Source organism: Pteropus alecto, unplaced genomic scaffold (genome assembly GCF_000325575.1).
Source record: "Pteropus alecto unplaced genomic scaffold, ASM32557v1 scaffold44, whole genome shotgun sequence".
Taxonomy (NCBI): domain Eukaryota; kingdom Metazoa; phylum Chordata; class Mammalia; order Chiroptera; family Pteropodidae; genus Pteropus; species Pteropus alecto.
The window spans coordinates 4365002-4371576 of NW_006436812.1; positions in this window are offsets into that span (position 1 = coordinate 4365002).

A 6575-nucleotide genomic window follows, 5' to 3' on the forward strand; every position below is an offset into this window, starting at 1 on the left:
TGAGTTGGAACTTTTTTTTTTACACAAGTGATTTTCGATGGTAATTACGTGAATTTTGAAGACTTGCGGGATTGTGATTTGGAGAAAGTGACTTCGAGCCATTTAATAATGGCGGTAAAGTCGTTTGTTCCCCGTAACTCAAGTAAATTTCAGCGCAGTTCCGAGAGACAGCACTTGACCTTTAGTTCCCTTCCCGTGTTTGCCCGATGGCGGAGGTACAGGACCTGGTTCCTCCAGGTACGAAGGGCAGCGACTGCCCGCTTGGGTCGCCGCGTGGAGCAGGGGGTGGGAGGTGGGGATGAGCTGAGTAGCGTACTCTGAAAGCTTGGCACAGGCTGGAGCTGGAGAGGTCCCCCAGCCCACGATCTTCCTCTATCCCCTCATGCCGGCGGAAATGTCAACGAGATGAGATGAGGTGCGCTAGAGCGGCCTGCAAAGCTAGGAACCGAAAGTCATGCGCTCACTTCCGGCTCCCTCCTCGGGAGGTTCCGCTAGCAGGCTCCACTGGGCTCCGACCCCCATCACCCTCCTGAGGCTGTCTCAACAGAAGTCAACCGCGAGGGCTAAAGCGTTTGCCGAGGGGTTTCCTCAGCCCTCTTTCTGTGCATCAGCGGGATGGTAACGCTGGTTTGACTGTCGATGGCCAGCCCGAATCCGTCCTGCAACTGTAGGCACGGAACCGGAGAAGGAATCCTGCACTACCTGCTGGGCCCTACCCACGCTTTGGCAATGCGAAGCTGCCTGTGTGTCTCTGGCGTGTTGAAAGGCTTGTTGCTTTGTGCTTCTCAGTTGCCCTGGGTGGAGTATCTTCTCTCTAGAACCAGCGCCAGCCTCCTCATCTGTTTTCTGTGTGCCCCGCAGCAGAATTCTAACATGCTGCTTGTGTATCTTGGGCTCTTCTGAGTATATGGTCCCCCGCCCCCATTGAACTTAGCCATTTCCATGACTACAAAGACTTCACTTTATATCTAGCCCAGATTTCTCCTCCCCTGCTCTCTAGATCTCTATATTCAAGTGCCTACGAGAGATCTTACTTTAGATGTCTCTGAGGCATCCAAACATGCCCCAAATCGAACTCATGCTTTTAAGCCCATGATTTGTTTGCCTCCAGTGTGAGGCGCCAAATCCACACAATTGCTCACGCTACCAACAACAGTCCATCTTCTTCCAATACTCATCCATTCCATCAAGTCCTGTTGCTTCTCAAAAATGTCTCTCAAACCTGACAACTTCTGCCTCCACTGTCTCTACCCTATTTAGCAGTACTCACCTGGGATTACTGAAATAGCTGTTTATCCTGTCATACCACTCTTGTTTTCTGCCAGCACAACCAGCACATCTGATTATGTCACCATCCAATGTGACATCTTCCACTGGCTTCCCATTGTCTGATAACGTCCAAATTTTTCAATACAACAGAGGAGAAGACTTGAACAAATTGGATCTACATCTTACTGCCTTGAACCTTCTGGGAGTTAGTGTTAGTATTCATAGTAGCTTACATCAGTGGCCCAGAGGGTACCTAGCCCAGTAACATCATTGCTGTGCTGTTTCCACCCTAGAAGTCCCCTCAGGGACAAGGGCCCAGGGTGGGCAGAATGGTGCTACACCACTAGGCTGCCCAGGAAATTCGAAGAGAGGGAACTGCTGACACCTTGAATACCATGGAAGACAAAGGACTTAGCCAGCAGGTCCACATTTCAGTTAGAAGTGTCATTTGACTTATTTGACTCATGAGCCCATCCCTAAGCTAACCACTGTGGCCATATAGAGCAGACTGGCCAGGCCTGGTTTGCATGTCTCTCCTGGAGCTGTAGTTGGGGTCAGCCCCAGCAAAATCACATGGCTGAAGTGTGATGGAAAATGTAACTCTCTAAGGGTTACTTAGGATACTGTAAGAAGAAGAGAGGTTGGGTGTTGGGGTCAAAAGTAACATAAATCAAAGTAGATAATCAGATGATTAGAGTAGTGAAGAAAATGGCTAGCACTAGTCAAGTACTTCTTATGTGCCAGGCCCTCCTGTGCTATACACTTTTCCTGGATCATTTCACCATTATCATCATTTTACATATGCAGAAAATGGGACTGGATTGTAGGATATGTTGGGAAGTAGGAGTCTAAGATGCTTTGTCGAGAGTGTGCTGTAAATTCACCCAGCTTCCTATGTTTTGTGCAAACACCAGAAAATGACTGAGTCTCAGTTTTCTCAAATGCCAAAGACTAATCATGTAGTCCACCTCAAATCGTGTAAGAGTGAAGGGAGAGTCTGTGAGGTGTATCTCTGAGGAATAATTACTGTCATTGAGTGACTGTGCTGACAGGAGAATGCTGGAGCGCCCTGACCTTCTTTTTTCAAGTTCAGCCTTCCCCAGTCATTCATATTTCAAGATGACTGTTTAAGTTTCTTTCTTAGTAGTCATCATTGCAGTTTCATATTTGTTTATTTTATTCATGTCTATTTCCCCCTTTAGACTGGGCTTTCTAAGATAGCATGCACATTGTCTGGTCTCACCATAGTACCCCAAGCACCTAATGGTGCCTGGAGCACGGTAGGCATTCAATAAATATTTGTCACAAGAGTGAACGAATTTAATGAATGAACCTTCAGGACAGCTTTTTAGCTTGAGGCCTAAAGTCCCCAGCAAGCAAGCGTACGAGACGCCTCCCAGTGGAGCGGGATGCAGTTAGAACTCCATTTCCCAGAGGGTTCCACAGTGACCCGGCCCCTCTTCACAATGACATTTATGTCAGGCAATAGGAGACAAGGCTTCCTCAGGTTGGGCGTGGACAGCCCAATCAGAGAGGAATGAACAAAGTACTTCCTGTCAAGGCCCCACCCCTCAAACTCAACCTCTACATGCAGGTGCCTGTACCCAATTCACCAAGCATGTCCCAAGCCCAGCAGAGGAGACAAGGCCCTCGGCTTTCTGCTCCTTGGGCCAGTTTGGCGGCCATCTGCATCCCAATGGACCACCCCCGGGTGAAAGGCACCCTGGTTCGGCAGTGAGACAGGAAGGCAGAGACAGGGTTTCCATGTGACCTGCGTTGTAGGGATAAATCTGCAATAAAATGTCGTGGATTGGGACCATCCGGATACATCAGACGTTCATGAAGTTGTTGTAATAGAGCTAGTGGGAGATGAGGACATGTAGTAGGGGTCATGGGAATGAGGAAGAAGGGAAGACTTTGAGACAGATTTGGGAGGCATAAGTAACGATTTGGTGGGGTGACTGGGTGACCTGAAGGTTGGTAGGTTTGTGGAGAGACCTCTTGTCTCATGAGTTTACAGTTTTTCTAAACTTTTGAGAGATGCTTTAACACAAAGGAGGGTGACATTGCAGCTATGGTAAGGGCTATAGAGAAGAGGTACATTACACTAAGAGGGATTTCACTTGACTAGGAAGGTCTGGGAACCCATTTTCTTCTGAGGAGAGCTGGGGGCTACACAATGACCTGGAGTTTATTGGTTGGGGACTTCTGTTAAGGAGATAGGGCAGTGGGCTGAAACCTCCAGTGGAGAACATTACAAGGGTCTCAGCTGACCCCATGTATCATAAGCTTTTCCTGCTCACCTCTGTACTATCTTTCCAGGGAAAAACAGCCAGAAATTGAAGGACCCAGATGCCCAACCACACTTTACAGAGAGACAGAGTGACGTACCTAGGTCTAATCCCAGCTCGTATGAGGCTGTTCCCTAAGCCCTAAGATGGCTGCAAACTGGGGTGCCCTGGACCTCCCCATCTCCCAGAACTGGAAAGCCTCCTGATAAAAGACACCACCCTGATGGGTGGGAATCCAACCTAGACATCCACGATCCTCGTCCTGAAACATTTCATGCTCATCTTGTCAGCCCAGCTAGGATGAATAGTCTTTTGAGATACAACTGTCCTATCCCCTCCACCTGCTTCAGCAGGTCCCCTACTCTCTACAAGCAAACTTCTCCATCAGAGAGAACTTTCTCCTTGGCTCCAATATCCCTTTCCTAAGGGCACATATCTGACTTCTTTTGTGATCTATAACCTCTGATTACTCCACAAAGAGGACTCTTACTGTCCTCTTCTAGAACAGAACCTCTTTCCTAGGGAATTATCCTGCTCAGTGCTGTATATGCCTCAGAACTAGACATACAGGAGCATGCTCTCCAGAGATGTCTGGATCCTCAAATGTTTTACTTCGCCTTCATCCTGAAAACACACCTCCCTGGTGGACTCCATCCCTGCAGAGAAGTTAAGACTGATGAATTTTTGCCAAGCCTTCATGTAGGGTATTCTAGAGGCTATAACATGACCCCGCTCATGCCCATCACCTTTCCAAGGTATTCACAGAAGCAAGCAGGGCCCCGGAGGTAAAGGCCTGTATACAGGCTGAAAGTCCAGCATCTTAGAACTTAAAACAATGACGACAGCCCCCAAATGAAATGTTGCACCTTGTAAAGTGGCAAGTTTCCCACCTATGAAAATATCTAACAAGATCTTGGATGACAGTCTATTAGGGTGTGGTAGAGGGATCTATGCAACAGGTAGAATATTGACAATCTTGGTTTTTCTTCCAGCAATAGGTTATGATTTTGAAAATATCTGTAAAGAGAAATGTGGGGTAGTCAGAAGCAGACTTGATCACCCTCCCAGTTTTGCTGTGGAGGGTGCAGACTTGCCCATTGGACTACACTTCTAGTGGTGGCTGGACCAGACCTATGAGAGCCAACCCGAGGAGGGACAAAGCCTCTTGAGGAATAAGGCATTTATGCTTTGCGGAACCTTTGCTTTAGAATACTAATGCTAGGGTACTCACCATGTTGGAAGCACATAACTTAGATCCTCTCATTTAAACCTTATAAAGTTGAAGGAACAGATTTGAAAGGGGAGCTAGAGCCAGGATTGGATCTAGGTCTGTCCAAAGCCAACATTCATGCACACTTGGTGCTATGCTCTGAATGTCTGTGACCCTACACCCCCACCTCAATTCATATACTGAAATCCTAACTCCCAAAGATAATGGTATTAGGAGGTGGGGTCTTTGGGAGGTACCTAGGTCTTGAGGGTAGAGCCCTCAGGAATGGGATTATAGCCTTATAAAAGTGACCCCAGAGAGCTCACTTGCCCCTCCCACCATGTGAGGACACAGAGAAGACCAGGAAGAGGGCTCTCATCATGTCACCTAATCATGCTGACATCTTGATCTTAGAGTTCCAAGACTCCAGAACTGTGAGAAATTAACTTCTGTTGTTTATAAGCCACTGAGTCTATGGTATTTTGTTATGGCAGCCTGCGCAAACTAAAACACTTGGTTATGCTGAACTGCCTCCAGATGCTCCTTTCTTAGAGTTCTCTAAAAGGTAAAACAAGGGCCTTAAAACCTTCCTCAGGACATTGTCTTCAGCCTGAACACCCACACTCCACATGAACTATAGTTCTTTGCAGTGTCACTTCCTGGGCTCTGCCATTTCCTAAGATTGTGTCACTCTCAGAATCCATCAACTCAGGCCTTCCCTCTTGATGAAAGCTCACTGCTCCTGCCCTCTCCCCACAAGGCTGAATTCTCAGTACAGGTGTTTTCTCCTGCCTCCCGCCCCCATGCCCATGGCCCATACCTTTGTCCTGACATCTCCCAGTGGGACCCAGGTGAGCCCTAATTTGTAACCATCTTTGGATGGTCCGCCTGCCCTAAAGCTGCCCCCCTTGGGGATGCTCTCCCTCTACCACGTGGGTCTCCTTGCCCCTAACCCTTTGCTCCCATCTCCTAGGGCAAGCCCTTCCCTAGACCTCTATACCTATTCCTGCTTGAAGGTACTGTGGGAACACTAATGTATGGTGCCACTCTCATAAGACTCTGGGCCCTCTGACAAACTTTTCATTGGGTTTTTGAAAATAATGTATTCATAAAAAGTAAAGAGCACATTATTCACAATGGGCAAAAGGTGGAAACGACCCCAAAGTCCATTGACAAATGAATGGTTAACAAAATGGGCTCCATACAATGGAATATTATTCAGCTTTAAAAAATAAATTCAGACACATGCTACAACATGAATGAAACCTGAGGACATTATACTAAGAGAAATAAGCTAGTTACAAAAAGACAAATACTGTATGATTCCACTTATGAGGTACCTAGAGTAGGCAACTTCATAGAGACAGAAAGTAGAATGATGGCTGCACAACAATGTGAATGTACTTAACGCCACTGAATTGTACACTTTAAATAGTTTAAATGGTAATTTTTAGGTTATGTATATTTTACCACAACCACAACAAAAAATAAATTTAAAAAAGCCAATGGAAAAAAAAAGTAAAGAGTAGCATTAGGACCATGGAAAAAGGGAGTGTATCTGCTTTGGGGTACATCTCTCTAGGATACCAATTTTATTCATAAACAGCCCTTTGGAGAAATTTTTCTCCCTTTCCAGGATATTCTCTACTGTGACCAGTGTAAGCCAAATCTAGGAAAACAGACCATCTCCTCCCTCGAATCCCTGAGGTCTCTACTTATTCCAGGCATAAGTATTTGGATTTGAATTGCTGACAGGCAGAGATTTCAAGATGCTCAGTTTTACTTTATTTTATTTATTATTATTA